Source organism: Lichenostomus cassidix, chromosome Z (assembly GCF_008360975.1).
Source record: "Lichenostomus cassidix isolate B80296 chromosome Z, HeHo_3.0, whole genome shotgun sequence".
NCBI classification, from domain to species: domain Eukaryota; kingdom Metazoa; phylum Chordata; class Aves; order Passeriformes; family Meliphagidae; genus Lichenostomus; species Lichenostomus cassidix.
In genome coordinates this window covers 38,620,884-38,639,900 of record NC_139511.1, presented here as the reverse complement: position 1 = coordinate 38,639,900, position 19,017 = coordinate 38,620,884, and positions in this window count along the sequence as shown.

Here is a 19,017-nt window from a genome sequence, read left to right as displayed (position 1 = left end):
CGGGTATGTACTCACAGATATCTCATCACCAGTGATTTAGAAATGTGGACTGTTAAAAGACCATCTTAAACTGAAAATGCAAAAGCTGCATTCAGTCAATAAACCAAAGGAGACAGATTTTCACTGCTCTATGAAGAACTTCTGTCTTTCTTGACAGAAGTTAAGATGTCTTCCTTGTTGAATCAGACTCAAAACTCAGATTCCATTTGAAGTATTTAAATTATAACGTAATTAAATTATATAATTGCGTTATATAAAAATTATATTTAAAAATATATAATTACTTACAAGTAAATGACATATTATAAAATATTTCTAAAAATATTTACTTCCTTCCACTTCTTTTTGTCTATATGCAAATGTAAATTGTGTTATACCACAGTTGTGATAAACAGAACAGAAATCTGTCAGAACATATTTCCTTATTGACCAAAACACAGCCTAAGTGTGTGATCCCGCAAAGCGCAAATAGTCCCTCTGACTTCTCCGCACAAAAATCACATCCTGTAAGTGGAAACCATGAGGTACTCATCAGCCTAAGAGATGTGGAATGCCATCAAAGGAAATAATATCTATTTTTTTTTACAGCTTTTGATTATTAGCTCATCAGGTTTAGATAGACAGCTAACAACCTACCTCTAGACAATAAAAAGTGTTGTGAAATGTTCCCCACATTTTAAGGAAATACAACTGTTAAGCAGTTTGGAATATAAGTTTTAGCTTAAAAATAAGAGGTAACAAAAGGACTCTAAATTTATTATTTATAATATTGTAACATTTTTTATTACATTTCCACCACACAATTGCAAAACCACTAAGAGTAATAAACTGGTATCATTATCAGTTTCTTGGTGTTTTAGTAAAACAGAATTAATTTAACAAAAGTTTTCTTCCTGTTCCATGACCTCTTATCCATCTATCAAATTTTTATACCTAAAGTGTGTCATGAAGCCCTTAAAGGTTTGATGAAGAGTCGTTCAGCCATCAAAAGAGACAAACTTATCTTGCATGTACAACCCAGCTCTCTGTTCGTAGGAGCTGGGACACTTCATTTTCAGAGTGGACGAGCGCATGAGGTGAACTGGAACAGCCTCATCCAGGGCTGAACGTGTCTGACAGCCAGGCAGGGAGTTCCCACTCAAATCAGTGTGCACACCTTATTTGCTTTTGTGGCTGCAGATTTATGAGTTGACATTGGTCGGCTATCCTTATCCTACCCACTCTTTTACGCACTCCTGTGTATATCGTTAGCGTCAGTCTCTGCCTTGGGCTGCTAAGTGGAGGGCATCGGCTTTGGACATGTAGTCCCTGTCAGTTTTTTTTCTTTCTTTTTTTCCTGCTAGTTAAGTTTTGTCACACAAATCTCAGGCACTGGCATGAAGTACAGCATATCATTTGGCACTGCCATGGCATAGGTATATTCTGCAAAACAGATCATGCTTGCAGTGTTGCACGATACCACGCAGCCCATGCTTGCTTGGCAGGCCATGCTTTAGTTGAATAGTTCTGACACAACAGCACAGAGATAACAAATGGTTTGTTTGTTAGGACCAAAGAATGAGTGGTGAGACCAGGATTCGCAGCAGGCAATGGCAAAACAGTGCTTTCTTCTGAAACCATGTCCTTGTTCTTAGATGGATCCGCTCTTCAAATCCAGCTCTAAATTAAATTAATATGCAAATACAAAGCATTGTTTGTGGGGCATAGTAGTTTTAAATTAATGCATAAGATACTGAAGATACAGATATACGCTGCAAGCAATTTTCAGTCCATCATCTGTTTGCTTCACTGTGCCACGAAACTCACAAGCTAGCCCAAGCATCTATTCCGCTGAAGAGGCAGAAGAGAAAATTAAGTAGTGATCAGGAACTTTGGAGAGACCTAAGGCAACAGATGAGCAAGAAAGGATTCATTGTATCACTACTAAAGTGTCCTATTGTACTGAGTGGAAAAAGGTGGATTTTGACGCTGTTATAGAGACAGTGGAAAAATGTCGCAGATTAGAGGAGACAGGTAAACCAGAAAAGGAAGGTGTGGCAACACATGACATCAAGACCTATTGTCCCAGGAAGCAAAAGAGCAGAGGAGCTGAGCTGACCAATGGGATATGCTGTAGAACCTTTGAATGCTATTTGAATACCTGTGGTCTCTGAAAGTAACTGTGCAGAGCTATGTGCAAGCCAAAAAGAACTGGAGTGCTGTGCTCCAGCCAGATTACATGCCTGAAATAGCAGGCTTCTTCCCATACCTCTCTGTATACTAAAAATCTTACTTATATATTAGAGGAAGATTTTCATCTTGGAACATCAAGCATTTTAAAGTTAGGAAATAGAACATAAATTGGAACAATTATTCGCTTACTTACTTGTCATCATTATTGTTTGTGGCTTTGGGCATTATTTACAATGTCATGAATACTGTTCAGATCTTCCACTGAGGACTCAATATATCTTTTAGATAGTTCCTCTTATGTGAACTAAATTTCCCAGAGTTATAGTTGGCTGAGAAAGGAAATGGATCCCTCTGTGGTTGCAATAACTTTCTTATTCACCCTCTGGTTTACATTTGGACAATTTAAGCAATTTAGCACAAACTGCAGTTTACTTGGAAAGTAGAGCATAAGCAAAAATAGAATCAACCAGTGATATTGAAAACAGTTCATATTACACACAGGTGTCATACTGGCCACACCACCATGAAAACCAAATCTACTCCAATTCATTCCCCCACTGACGCAAACTTCACTGTCTCTACAAGCCACTATACATCTCAAAGCATCACAATCCCAGTGTGGCACTCCATCTCTTCCTTCTGTATCTGTACCTGCTCATGACCTCTTCATCACCCCTACCGTTGGGAAGGGAAGCACAGCTTGTGCAGGCACGAGAAGGACAAGGGGAGGGGTTGATATGCAGAGTAGAGTCTGGGAGGTTTCCAGCAGATGGGCTGTGGTAGTGGTTCTTCCTCCCCACTGGTTTCCATTCTCTGCTATTCTCTTAGAGTGTCTTCATTTGCACTTTTTATTAATTAGATGGCATTTTCTTTCCTTTAATGCATTAAACTATACTTGGATGGCATTAAACTAGCTGTTTACCAAGTTCTATCCTGGCATGTACTTTGTGTGAAACACATAGGATAGATGCACATATTAAATACCGAGTCTGGATAAATCATAGAACATTGCTGCATGCTCTCATATTTGGTAGCAGATATGTAGACTGTATTTCTCAAATAGACTGCATCATTATGATGACTTAAGAGGAAAAGGCATAATCTATGTCTTTAAAAATTTAGTCCAGGAAATTGAAAAAGTAACATTTTTGAAAGAAAAAAAATTTATGATTTGACTTTTTGAAAAAAAGACAAGAAGTGACAATAAAAGTTCTTTTTCTAAGAAGAGGTACATTTAAAAGCCAAAAGTGTTTCTCAGGATATGAATTTTTTTTTATTCTCCTAAAAATTTAGCAGTTCAGACAGTGAAGTTGTGAAATACCTTCCTGGTATTATAAGACTTTAACAAACTCTAGATCATGACTGAAGTAGAAGCCTTTCAGCTGAAACATCTTCAGCTTGCAAAAGACAAAAGAGACCGTTGATATTGAAATATCAAAGTACCCAAGGTGCTTTTGCAGAAATTGTTAAGTATTGCCAGTCTTTTTAAAAGCTTTTCTGAATCAACTGAATAGCCAGGGAGATGCTGAAATGACTGATAATGGCTGCTGGGCCTATTTAGACATGCTATTTTGTCACCCTCATGCTTCTCTAATGAGTACTCCAGCCTCCAAAATAACATAAGACTGTCCTAAAGAGATGTTGTTACACTGCCAATTATCAAAATCTGTAATGCTTTTGAATAACATAAGCCGCTAGCAATAAATACTTATGAATATCATCTTTTACAGGAAGCCTTCCTTGTTTTTGGAAGTCTACATACTTTTTTCAATTCTAATAGTCAAAACCAAATCACATCTCTTGATGAAACTTCTTTGTTCTTAAAGAAATAGACATGTCAAAATGCAAATCCCTGTGTGCAAATCCTGTTAACAATGAGCATTGGTGAAGACAGGATAGAAGTGTCCTTTTCAGGACAGAGACAAACAGTGTTAGGTCAAACAGACATGCCTCCTTCCAATTAGGTTTAGCTTTGACCTTTTTCCGCAGAATGGTGCCGAAGCTCCTTCCAAAACACAGCAAGGTCCAGGCTTCCCTTGCAAACACAATGGTCACTCTTTCACCCTCTTTCTATCTCCCTTTCTTGCTCAATGTGTTGGATCATTTCCACAGAAGCAGAAGAATCAAGTTTAAATCACTGCCTTGCCTGAAGCAAATTAAGGTTACCTCTCTTTTTCGTCATGCAAGTGTCCTAACCACAAAGATACTAGAGACAGTGATGGAATTGAGAAGCACACAGCTGCTCAAAGCCACTGTTCCAAGCATCTGTGTTTTACACTGCATTATAACTAGACAAAAAAAGGCTTTGGTGCAAATGCTAGACAACAATTTTCCATATGCCAGTGGATCACCAATCCGTCTTTCATTTCTCTCTGTCTGGTCCAAAAAATCTTACGTTATTTTCACAGATTCTGACTAAACGGCATCTATTCAATCACTTGAGCAGCTGTAAGACAATCTGAAAGATATTTGCTTACCTGTAGCAAGAAATGCATAAATCTATTCAGGCAGAGGGGAAGACTGAATTAATCTCCAATCTTACCTTCAGGTTGCTCCATAAAAAAGATATACATATTCAGTACTTCTTCCTACTTTATCCTGGGCAAAGTGGCTGCCACTGTTTCACTTTGTGAAACTTTCTGCTGCTCATGTTAGGCAAACTCATCGTACCATCAACAGGGTAGGGCTTTAAAGAATGAGGGAAGAATGTCTTGCTTGTGGATCCCAAGAGTTTTTTGCAGCTGAGCTGCTCAGTGCCTACAGGGCCATTGGACATTCCTAAAATTTCAGGCTTCTGGGCCATATTTCTGGGGAAAACATCACTGAGCAATGCCCCATTGAAAGCAATTTTGGATGGTGACAAGGTTTAACCCCAGCAAGCAGCCAAGCCCCATACAGCAACTTGCTCACTCTCCCACCAGCAGGGTCAGGGACAGAATTGAAAGAGTAAAAGTGAGGAAACTCATGGCTTGAGTTTAATAGGGAAAGTTTAATAAAGACAGTTTAATAGGGAAAGCAAAAGCCACACACACAAGCAAGTCAAAACAAGGAATTAATTCACTGCTTCCCTTGGGCATGCAGGTGTTCAGTCATCTCCAGGAGAGCAGGGCCCCCTCACACACAAAGAGACCTGGGAAGATAAATGCCATCACTCCAAATACCCCTTCCTCTTCCTCACACTTTATATACTGAGCACAATGTCAGATGATCTGGAGTATCCCTTTGGTCACCTGTTCTGGCTGTTTGCCCTCTCAAGCTCCCAGGCACCTCCAACTTCCTCCAGTGTGGCAGCACAAAAAACAGAGAAGGCCTTGGCCCTGTGTAAGCCTGCTCAGCAATAACAATTTCTATGTTATTAACCCTGTTTTCAGCACAAATCCACAACACAGCCCTGTACCAACCACTGTGAATAAAATTAACTCTACCCCAGCCAAAACAAGAGGGTTTCTCTCAGTCCTCTTGACTGCAACTAACGACTCTGTAAGTGCCTGCTCTCAGCCAAAGACACTGAAACTCAGCAACCTACACTGTTCAGTTGTTTAGAACAATCCCTGGCATTGGTTGCAGCACAGCTAGCATCTCCCATGATTCTCTGTCTCAATAAGCACTGTTTGGGAGATGGGATAATCCAGTTTTAATGCAGACACCCTGTTATGGAAGGTTAGTCCAGGTCATTAATAATAAAGTAGACACTGCCATGACAATGACCTCAGCACCAGAGAACAGTTCTGGTGTTTTTAATTTGCAGGGGTAGGAAAATAACCTGTGTAGGCCTTTTTATTTATAAAAGGTCAGAATAACATCTGAAATGATAATCCTATTAAAGTTTACTTCCTGAATATATTGCACTTGAACAAAAGTTCAAATTTAAACGCTGAATAATTTTGAACATAGCTGATTTGACTTTTCTCCACCTAGGCAGGGTTAATTCTGTATGATCAAGATATAAAATAAATTCATTCAAAAACCTGAAGTAATTAATTACTTATTACAATGTATGACCAAAAACTATTGTCAGAAAATCTTGGAGAGGTGGACAAAAATGGAGATGTAATAAAGCATCCCAAAATGATCTTCTAAATAGGAAAGCATTAAAGGAAATTAATGGGGGATTTAAACCAAAGGAGATTAACAATTACATTACTCAGAGCAGAAAAGTAAGACAAACCATAAAAGCATCACAAAGTTATAACGCCACACTAATTTTTCTGGAATGGAATATAAAATACTGGGCTTGTTAATCTGAAAGAGGAGTGAAATGTTGTCGTATGTTTAGAAAAACATTTTGCCAGAGTTTCTACCTATTTAAAGGATCTTCTTTTCTCAGCATGCAAGCTGCAGAAAGGACAATTCATCTCAGCAACACAGTATAAAATCAGAAAGGAAAAAAGAAAATTAATTCTATTGAACATTTCTTCTACTAAAAAGTTACTAAGAGGGTTACCTCTCATCTGCCCCCAAGGCATAAAGAAAAATAATATGTTCTTATGAGCCCAAATCCCTTATGAGACTTGCTATACAGTTCCCTTAATATTTACACAACTGGAGAAGACTACAAAAATAAGTAATTCAATGTAGAGTTTTTCTACAGGTGAAACTTCGTCCAAGTAAATACTCAACAACACCTATGAAAAGTTAATTCCATGTTTGTAACCTAAGTGATTTTGATGACAGGCTGGCTGACCCTCCTCTTAAAACACCTGATTTCTGAAACCCAAAAATAACAGCTGATGCACACTTGGCTGCATTGACTTGGTCTTTAGCTGTAATGAGGTCTAAGTGCTTTAGCTGACTATTCTACAGGATATTCCTATTGTATTTCATACCACTTTATAGCTATTACAGCTGAATATGTTCTGCTGACTCCTGGGTTTTTTCTCAGCACAAAAAGGGCATCCCATTATCCCACCTGATAAGGGAGGAAAAACATCTCACGTAACTTTCTATTCAGCAGAAGTTGAGAACAGCTCTAACGTCTAATAGTCATTGTGAACTGATAACTTTCAAACTAAAACTAAGATGAACCAGTGGATAATTTTGGATAAAGGAATTTGAGGGGGGAAAAACAAAGAACAAATATATAAACTATTCACAAGCAATCCAGATCAGCAGAAAAAGTTTTGCCTTTAACAAATGATTTGTTAAATGATCCATTACAGTAGTGCCATAGATTTTTATAATTGGTCTCACTTTCATGATAAACTTTTTTAAAAAGTGATATTTAAATATCTTTTATTAAAAAATCTACTCTTCATTACTTTCTGTCCCATGTAGTATAAAATATACCACTTCAAATAACTATATCATAAAGCTGTAAAAAATTCTATCCGTGAGAGCTGAAATTTTGATAAAGTAATGCACATGATATTATTCAGAAGAAGTGAATAACAACAGTTATTATGAATTAGTATAATGTGAATATAACATCCTGAAGTACAGACAAATTCCTGTAAGAGTAGCACAATCTGACTGCATTTTAAAAGTTGGCTGTGAATGGCTTTTAAAAAAAATTTTGCATTTAATGGCAATAATAATGCTTTCTTAGTTCAATTAATTCATCATTATATGAGAGGAAATGCTTCAGCTGTAGTCAAAGACTGAAGGATATTTTTTTCTAGAAAGCCTTCACTTGTTTTCTGCAGTTACAATAGAGTATTTTAATAGCATCTAATGTGACATCTCTGCAGAATCTGAGGTTCACACATGCCAGACTGACCAATAAAACGCTGGCCAACAGCACTGAGACCCACAAAGGAAAAACAAGCTAACCCAATATTATTCCAGATATCTTCAAGAGTACCCTCATAGGTTCTATAGACCCAGAGACTGCCACATAACACCATTTAAAAGCTGTCAGCTTTATATTTGGAAAACCATAAATACATATTAAATGCAGAATACTAGTAATGTTAATGAAGTTTCAATTTAATTTTCCCTGCTTTAGAAAAATCAAAGGAAAGAAAAGGAATATGATGTATAAGGTGGGAAAGGAGAAGCCTCTGGAAAAACAGCAAGATTTGAAGAAATTTTTAACTAAGAGAGAGTTTTAGTGTATAGAGTTAGAAAGAGGTGCTTTGACCATACGTCCAACTTAAGTACCTAGTTTTCCTTTCCATTGTGTTATTGCTGCTTCCTAGACACTGTAAGTCAAGCGCCTCTGCTACTTGTATGTTATTAAACCCTTTTGTGGCACAAATTGGACCTGTTCTAACAACCACTCTGAATAATTCCCAGGCAGATAGAATGGTTTGGAGTCTGTTCCCAAAACAGGATGTGAGTGCAGTCAGACTGCAAAGACGCATGCCCTGCCAGATGGACTGGATTCAGTATGCAGAACTACTTCTACCAGGCCCCTTTATTTATTTATATAAGAGTTATTGCTTTTCTCACAGGACCCAGAAGTGCCAGTTGATTCTGATTAAGAACTGTTGAATGGTACATTTCTGGAAAGCAGTCTAAAAATATATAAATGTATCAATGTTAAAGATAAAGAAAAGGAAGTCCCTCTCTCTTTACTGGTGGCATTTAGTACAATGGCAAGCAGTGATAACTATTTCTAACCGCTGCTCTGTGGCAACTGTACACATTCAGTAACTGAACTTGCACCAAATCTATATAAATGCAAGATGATTTGCAAGTCCAACAAGAATCTTTCCACTGCTTCAGCAGGGTCACCCTTCTTTCCAGTTTAAACAGCAAGAAATAACAACAATAGTGACAACAGCAACAATATTAGTAAAGCACAGACGAAATTAAATTTCTCTAAGAAGGTATATATGACAAGTCAGACCAACTATTCTTTCAGGGTTTTTTCAAACTAATTAAATGCAAAATGAACCAGCTCTATCTGGTACAATTAAAATTTAAATATATTCCTTTTTATTTTAAGAAAAATAAATACAATATTATTTTGGTTTTTGAAAAATATTTGGGTTTATACAGTAATTTTAGGAAAACTATTACTGTAATTCAAAACACAGGCTCTAAGACTCTTCTTGATCTGGAAGTGGACACCACCCACAAGGTTCCTTTCATTGCCTCAGTCTCTGATTCTTGCCCACAGGCTTTTTACCTGCCCATAGCTCTTCTTCAGAGACAACTCTTCACACTCAATCCACCTCATGATGCAGTCCACCCCTCCTTCCTCCTCTGTGCCTTCTGAACAACCCATAGTTGTCCACAGCTGTATTCCAGCCATGGGATTCATCCCGCCGAGTTTCAGTAATGGCAACAAGGTGTCACATAACTTTCTAGCAGCACGGTGCCTTCAAGCTCCTCCCGTTTGTTACCCACCTTGCACGCCCTGGTATAGAGGCTGCTGGCCCAGACACAGCTGAATGTCATCTGATGCCAATATGACTGGTGCTGTGTAGGATCTCCACTGTCAAAGAAGCAAGAATAGTAGTTGTGAGACCACTCTTGAAGCCATGTGGTAGTAGACTGGGGCCATCTGTTTCGTCAAGGGTCACTGCATGCCACCAGAAGGATAGAGAAGAAAATAACCCATGCTCCAGAAACTCTCAGCCACCATTCCAAGGTCTCTTTTGTTTATCCTTGGACTATCTGTTAGGTCAGCTGAAAGATAAGTTAATAACATGATTAATAGAAATTAAAATGAATACTGTTTACTTTCATCATATTAAACGTCACACAAGTGCCTTATCCTCTTTGGTTTGTAGAACTGTAGAGCTCAGAGCAAGATAATGAATCTGGCAACAGCTGCCTACCAAAGCCTGAGTTCCTGTATGCCGCAAATATCAAGATAGCTGTAGATATCAAAACAATTGTTTTCTTTCAAAATATACCTCTCATGAACAAAACATCATGAAATTAAGAAACAGTCATGTTCTCTAGAGGTTCTGTGTGTTTTAAATAAGCATACTAGTAAGACCATGACAGAAGTAACTGATTACTCTAAAAGGTATATACTCTTTACTAATGTATGAATTTTCACCTCTCCTACTTACGTTACAGGTTCAGTTTAAAACAAATATGTATGAAACCTGTTAATGAGAAGAACTGTCACTAGAACAAGATACGCTTTGTAGAAAAGAAAGTTTCTTACACTAAAACACTTCCTCCACCTTAATCTCAGGCTTTCATATACATGCACTCACTTTTGACAAAAAAGGCCATTATTCCCACAATAGAAATTAATTTTTAATTATATGCAACCAACAGTTACAGTTAGTAACAGTTAACGTTCTGTAAACGAACAGTTTCATTCGAATTCTAAATGTGAGAACCAGTAACTTTGCTTCCATTTGTCATGCCTTAACAGTCCATTAATGTCAATCTTGTATCATAAGACAAAACCCAGTGATGAATGTTCATTCATGAATTATCTCACTGAGGCTGGATAATAAACCTGGGAAGCTCACAGCTCTGTCACAACAGTATGAGATTTGAGAACACTAATTGACCAATTAAGAGGCAAGATGGCAGAATAGTTAATAAGGCACATCTTTTACCAGATTTGATTTATATATTTGTCATATGCTAGAACAAAATTTATGACGAATCACCACATCAAATAGCACCATGAAATCCTATTATTCTAAAAGACTACAAGAGCATTTTCTTCTTTCCAGGGTCTACTATTATGTTGCCATTTGGAGACTATAAATCTGAGCAGCATTTTTTTGTCTAAGGATTTCCTGATTGTGAGTGTGCTAGAGGGCAGTCAGGAAGGTAATGCTGTATTCTTTGACAGAAATTTTCATTTGTAACTGGCAGGCTCAGTTAATGCTTTCAGGATCATGGATAATGAGTAGGAGGAAGGAGAACTTTGATAATTATCATCAGGCACCATCAAAATATCCAAGAAGGATGTTCTGAAGCAATTTCTGCTACCTAATCTTTTTATTTTTCCAATTACATAGAAACATGCAGAAAGATAAAAGGAATTATGAGAAGTTCCAACTACAGTGAGATCAGAATTTTTATGTTGGAAAGGAAAACTGAACTGAGGTAGATGTTGTCACAGTATCTCACACCTTAAATAAATACTGTAACTACTTTTTTCACATACAGACATTTAAAAGGTGAGAAAAAAATCAGTCTTTTGTTATAAAAAGTGAAATGCTTTCAGTATTTACATAGAAAATGATTAAATATTTCTCCAGGAATTTATTAATTCAAAATGTTGCAGTCTTGCATGAAGTATAATGATGTGATCACGGAAATATCCTTTCAGATTAATAATATAACATTTTGATGGTTCATAGCAAGATAAATATTTTTCCAGTCTCTGTCTTAGCCTGCCGGGATACACTCTGAAGGAAAATTTATGTCTCCATCTTTCTCTAAATCAAATTTGTTGAAAAAAAGGGCATTTATCAAGATGAAACCACCTTCTGCCAAATAGGACATCATTCAAAAGATCTATGCTTCCAGGGACTAGAACCAAGTAGACTAACTGTTAACTGAGGACTTGCATGCCAACACAGTGACATCTCCAGTAGAGAAACCACAGCCTTTGCTTTTGAAATACCAGCAAGACTCACATGATTTTTTGAATGTCTGAAGTATTTAAATTTACAAGTCTTGCATAACAACAAACTGTCGTGTAAGGGTGAACATTTTCCTTTCAGCATTACAATTTGCACCTGATCATTCAGAAGTTTGTGCTGAAGCTCATTAGACTTTTATCTGTCACTTGTGAAGAGGAGTTGAAAACTAAATGCTCCACTGTAGGTCACTGAGTCACAATAAAGTGGGCAACAATATTTCTCACATAAAATGTGGCATATAAAGGGGAAATGAAGTACAAACATATTATTTAGGTATGCACCTAAACATACACACCTAAAATGTTCCCTGCAAGAGCACTGAATGGCCACTGAAAACAGTAAAATCCAATAGCCATTCATGCTTGCTCAACTTGTCTGTACAAAAAAAGTATACCGTTATCATTATAACTAACCCAAAATATGCTTGGTGCTGCTGGCCCTGGCTCCTTGAAAAAAAAATCTGCTTTTTTAAAAAACAAATTATATTGTTCCTGCCCATAGAAGAGGTGTGAAACTAGATGATCTTTAAAGTCTCTTCCAACCCAAACCACTCTATGATATTATGATATGATATGATATGATATGATGATAAAATAGCAAAATATATAGTAATAACATTTAAGAGTGAAGTTAACAACACATATTGATTCCATTAACGCATATACATTATGTGTTTGGATCCTCCCCTCACAAGCTCTACCTCCTATAACATGAGCACTCTTCTGGCTGAGAGGGCAGAACTTCCCAAACCACAACATCATCACTGACCAAAGACCTCTAACACTTCATTCTCTGTTGCTATTTATAGGAGCCATCACTGTTTCCTCACCAGTTAGGTAAAATACAGAGCTATACATTGATTAAAGCTACCAAAATAAATAAAGGTATCAACAGTAAATAGTAACAAGAGACCTATAGCAATAGGTTTTTTCTTGATTGCAAAAGTCTTTCTAATTTTTTATTAGTCTTTGTGTTTTGTCCATTATCACGGGAAGCATTTACATCCTCTCACTGAGGATACCTTTCCACTTTCTACCCCAATGATGGATTTTTTAAAGCTGTATGTAATGACTGCACTCATATTCAGTGAGAACTGGTAACTTGCTGTTCTTTCTATATATGGAATTCAATCTGCAAAAAACACCCTGCAATAAAGTACAGTTTTTTAGCACATGAATGGCAGGCACAGTCATGATATTTTTAGTTTTCTCTGTGTTGTAAAATATGTAGGAGACATTTGCATGCCCTATATTACATCATTTGTATAATATCATGCCTATAGGCCTGTAAAGAAAAAAGAAGTTCCAGCCCTACTATGAATCCTATGGGATACACAAAAAGTTGCAAGAGCACAGCAAATATCGACACATAACATATATCGACACATAACAATACCAGCATATGCTGGTATTTAAATACAAATTAGTGTCCCGGGTTAATGATAAGACTCTCTCTCCTCCGAGAGCGAAGGGCCCCGACACCCCCTCCCCCACCCACAACAGAACCTCTTAGATGGAAGTGAAGAAAAAACTATTTATTTAACAAAACCACGCAGAGTGCCCTACAAGGCACAGGGGAAGGGGAAAAACAAGGTGAAAGGCAGTTATTCAACCTGATTAAAAAGTCCCTTTCTCAGACGCAGTCCCTCTCCTCCTCGCCCCCCCCCGGGGCCGGGTGGAGCTCCCTGGAGAGCTCTGCTGTCCTCTGGCCCTCCTGGGTCTCCGGGTGGCAAAGCAGATCGAAGAGAAGGGGTCCAAACGAGGAAAAAAAAAAGAAGAATGGAAAAAACGGGAACAGAGCTCACTCCGACCCCCGTCCAGCACGCAGTCTCTGCCGGGCGACGAATCCTCCCCCGGAGCGAGGCTTGGGGAAAATGTTTTCAAAACAACCCGCGTTTCTCTCTGCGGCTGGGTGCAGTTAAAGAGACAGGACCACACATTTTTCTTTCTTGGGCATATAAGCCAACGATAGGGGATAAAGGATTATCATATCATCAATCCAAGACAATTAGGTAGATATAAAGCAAACTGCACCTAGCTGTTTTAAAACTACTTGAGGAAGGAGTAAGAAATAAAAACTTTAGCACATTGAGTGTAATTATTTTTATCAGATATTTCAAATATATGATGAATATGCATGCTCAGGACTCTGCCAATATTTAGAATCTGCAAACCTGAAAAGTACTGACCCATGAAGCCTACACATTTGGCAGTTAGAAAATGACAGCCAAATACTTTCAGTTTGCTGAGTCTGCTGAGAAGAGGATTATATTACAGAAATATGAAATCCAAGATCATAAATGCAAAAAGCAAAAAAAATCTAAAACTTGTTAAATTGTTCCAATGTTTTTCTTCTTAAATAGACTGGACTTGACACATCAAAAGGTTTGCAAAGACTGATAGAGAATTGGTGTCTTCCTATCATGCAGTTCTGGTATAAAGTAGGGAGAAATAAGCGAGACCGAAACTTAACAACCACAGGCAAAGAAGCAAATAGTCACATATCAGTCCTTGTATCCTGAATCTTCTCTGGGTGTTGGAGTGATGGGAATATCCTCAGGAAATCTAATTGTATGAAATTTTCATCATGACCCATAATTGTAGACATAAAACCTGATGACTTTGGTGAATGAAAACAGGATGTAAATTGCTCAGAATAGCACCTAATTTCTTAAATATCAACCCTCTCCTCTATCTCCTGAACAAACTCTTTACCCTTTAGCTGCACTGTTCAGTACTACATAATTCAGACCTGGAGGGACTTAGCCTCTCTCCCAGAACTTACATTACAGCAACACAGAATCAAGTTGAAAAGACGATTGAAGTAGGAGAGATGATAAAGATATATATGAGAAAGTTACACAGTTAGTCTTGAAAACAGTAACAGGAATTAACATATATGGTAATTAAAAATTACTTCACAGTCCTTTCACATGCTAGTATCACATAAACATCAATTTATTCAATAGAATCTATTGAAATTCTAAATTAAACTTACAGAAGATTTAAAATTTTAGACTTGAGCAAATATGAAATTTGAATTTACCTTCATTCCTCAATGCCTTATAAAGTGCCTTTAGTGCTACGACAATACAGATACTAATCAGCGTTCAATGCAGCTAGAGTCAGAAAATGAGAATTCCTTTTCTGTTTCACACTATACTATCACCAAATGTTTTTGCACCAAGAACATTTTTCTGGTGGATCAAGTCAATAAAATACATGAATCTTTCCAAAGATCCAACTCCACTTAAAGCCCCTTTACAATTCTTTTGAGAAACAAGTAAATAATACCATCTTACTTTATTTTACTTTTACAAAAGAAAAGGTAAAGGACTAAAAAAATTACTTTTACTTAAGAAAAGGTGACTTGCCAAAGTTCAGAGTATCTATAATAAAAGAAAAGGCAAAAGACATGTTCAACCTTTCACTTGCTTCTCTAATGGTTTGCCATTAAAACTATTGCTCTGCAACAGGAGCAACTGGAGATCTACTTGAAGCTGAACTTGCAACTCAAGCCTCATAGGGATCAAACTGCCTTGAAAATACAGATTATGGTTAAGAACTAACTAGAATTATTCACTAAACACCTCCTGTATTCTGCAACAAACTGCAGCTTAAACTTCATTCATCCCAAAGGAGCCACACAGGACAAGGTTGTAGTTTTTATAGCTGTTTTCACACAGCAAATATACACCCAGATAAGAAAGTCCCTGTTTAAATTCCTTGTCATAAGCTTGAACCTGTAGTGTGCTGGAAACTTTATGATGTGGTTATTTCCTGAATCTAATAGTATGCAAAATATTTCTCCTGAACGGAATAATTCTTACATTATTTCAATTATATCTTACATTATATCACAAATTTTATTCTTTGTTCTTATTACCAGTTTCCTTTAACATCTTTCCTTGTCTCTGATAAAAAAATCTTTCTTTTGAAATTAGCATGATTATTCTTTTTTGCCTCTTCCAAATATTTTCATTCCATTTGAAGAAGACAAGAGACAAAATCAGTTATTTCATATCCTCTGCCTCTAATGTAATTTCTACTATTTTAAGCAAAAGAAGAGTCCCCCTTTCCATGCATTACATAAGCAATTCCATCTATCTTCATATTTAGCAGATGACTAGAGTCACTTCTGTCTTACAAAATGTGAGGGACAGAGATAAGAGGGGATTAATATTTGATGCACGACCTACATGTAAGCAGAGGAACAGGTATGTGAACATCATAAAAGAGAAGTGGGAGAAGAACTGTCAGGAATGACACTAAGTCTTTAATTACAGGATATGGATCCTGTCAGGTTTGTTTATGGTTTGTTGCACTTGGTAACCACCTGTCATGCAGCCATATATAGACATATAGGAAAAGGAAGAATTTAGTAGCCAAGTACTTGGCATATGATCCCAGTGCTTAAGCAAGCTAGTTTAAAGCTAGATATCCCTAAAGGACATATTGGCAATCGTGGTGACAAGTTTCCTGGGATAACTGTGACCGAGTTACCCAGCTCAGGAAGGAGAAATTTCCCCTGTGCTGGCCTGCTGAGAAGCAGCTGGAGCACAGCCCTGCACAGCCTGCGGGGCCCCTGTGCTCCTGTTCTAGCCCAGCCCTCACACTGCCACAGGCACCAGCCAACGTCACTGCAGGCCACTCCAAAATCAACTCAGTGCATCTGTTTTCTTGTGAAAGTCAGTTAGCCCTGTGAAACATGCAGTGGCTACACATATTGTGCTCGCCAGCTGTGAAAATCAGGTCAATCTTAAAGTTGTTCTGTAAGTAACTAATTTTAGATGTCTAACCTTGGAAGAGGAAACAGACTAAAGATTGTGTCATAATTACAAAGGAAGATACTGTTTTCATTATGTTGGAAAGGTCTTTTTACTATACTTGGTGTACCAATACTGAAGAATTATTTAACCAATAACTGTGTTTCCTACTATCAAAATTACAGTGAAGCGTGCTACGAAGAAACGTGAAACCATACACACAAACAAATCAGATAGACTCCTGAGAGGCAGTCTGGACAATTAGATGCCCCTGTGACAAGGGCTTGTATCCTACTGGGTTTGCTTTAAACTAGTCCAACACAAAAAATTCCAATTCACTGTGAGAAGCAGAGTACTGCCCTAAGCTTTGATATACCTTGATTTATGATAATATATAGTCCTGCATGATATGAAATAGGAGGATCAGATGAAGGGTCAGCAGTTCACCATATAAAGACTATTTTATGTCACAGAATCAAAGAATCGTGTTTATCTAAATAAATAATTCAGTCAGATACAACTTTAACAGAAAACATTTAAGTATCCTCAGCATTTTCAAAACATGCATGTTTTCTTTATTGAAGGAAATCAGATAGATAGGCAAGGTTTTGTTTCCACCATCCACAAATTTATAACACATATTCTTTGCACAGAGTGTTGAGGAACTGCTTTGAGGACAGTGCAGCAGATTGCGATTACTCTTTTCCTCCTAGTGTAATTTATTTTAATTAATGTGCCATAAAGAAAAACCTATTGAATTATGGAAAAAAAATACTTCCCTGGAAATTGCAGCACAAGTGGTAATAGTTTTCACTGAATGATATTACTACAATATCTGAAGTATGTCATCCCTATCAATAAATGATGCCTAAACCACATTCTCAGGTATTAACTACTCCACACAGATTAAAATTGGTTCATATTGCTCAATTTCTTGCAATTGGTTTAACTGAAAACAACTGATACTATCATGGAACTTCAAAAAGCTTTTACAAAATGCAGCGTTTAAGAATTATTAATTACCTACCCCTAGGAAAGGTCAGATATTTCCCCCTTTTTACGCAGAAAACTGCTTCTCAAATTCATGAGACATACAAGATGCCACTCTTCTGTGTGTTTTGAAGCATCAAGTCTTAAAAAGAAGGGGGTAATACTTAGCAGGAGACTATCACATATAATCCACATGCGTCATCTTCCCCCAACAAATCTTTTCTTCCCAGAAATCTCATACAAATTGAAAAAACAATTTGGCCATTTGCACAGGATTTTAAACATTCCCAGCAGCCTCATCATAGCAACTGCTTTCTATGGCTACCAGACATTGAGACATCCCAGGTTTATGCAAACATAGAGGTGGCACACGCAGTGAGCCTGCACTTCTTCCATGCACTGACCCTTTGCTTGTGCTGCACTCAATCAGTACAGCTAACACAGTAGGTTCAAATCTAGTTCACTAGCTACCTGTGGGCTGACTGCTAGGGAGTGTCTGTGCACACATGTCCAGTATTTCTCATGTGAAATTCTCATGAGCTTACAGTCTCACCCTATCAATTAACACACTCATGTGAGTAAAAGGTAGTAGTTACTAGCATTAGTTAAAAATAATAATTTTATTATGTGCTATCTTTTGGACTTAAGATAATGTAGTTCTTTTGATGTGTATTCATTTATATGTATGTATATATTTGTAATATGTTTTTATATATTGATGTAAAAGATTGTAATTTTACACTAAGATTGACAAAAATGGAACAATTCGTTTGCTTATGAGACAAAGAAAGAAATTTCCTTAGAGGACTTCACTTAAAAAATGTATATTAAGAGGATCATTTGAGTACTACTCATCTTTTAAGCAGTTAATAAGCATGGAACAAATCTGTACTTACTGTATCCACGAAATATGCACAAAAAACAAACAAACAAAAAAAGCAGTTTCCACAATCATGGAAAGCAAACAGGATTTAAAAAATCCTGCCAAGAAGATATGAACAAAAAAGACTTACATGACTAAGTCATATGGGGCAGTATGCCCAGGGAGAAGGTGGAGCCACCACCCCTGAGCTGTTTAAGGAGAGACTGGCTGTGGCACTCAGTGCCGTGGTCCAGCTGACAAGGTGGGGTCTGATCAAACTTTGGACTCAATGATCTCAGAGGTCTTTTCCAACCTAACTGGTTCTGTGATTCTGTAATATATGGCAGCTGGTTGGCTAATGTATGAGTTTATGAATGGCTAGCTGTCATCAGTTTGCACAGAAACAGACTGACATGCCCCTTCAGCCAGAAAAGGTAGCCCAAAGAAGGAGGCCTGATATGCCCCATGTTCCTGTTCAGACCCCAGGCATGCAAAACATGTAGAAATCATCAGTTTAGCCTGCTCTGAGTTCAACAGCTGCATCAGGCAACTCACAAGACTGACCTTCACTAGTATTTTCACCCACTGCCCAAACACCATCAGAGAACTTTTCAGTCCCCTGAAGTCAGGCAGGTACTGGAGTCAAGACTGGATTTCATGACTGAATTTCAATTCATTTACCCTTGTTGTACACTGAGGATGTTCTGAAGCAGTTG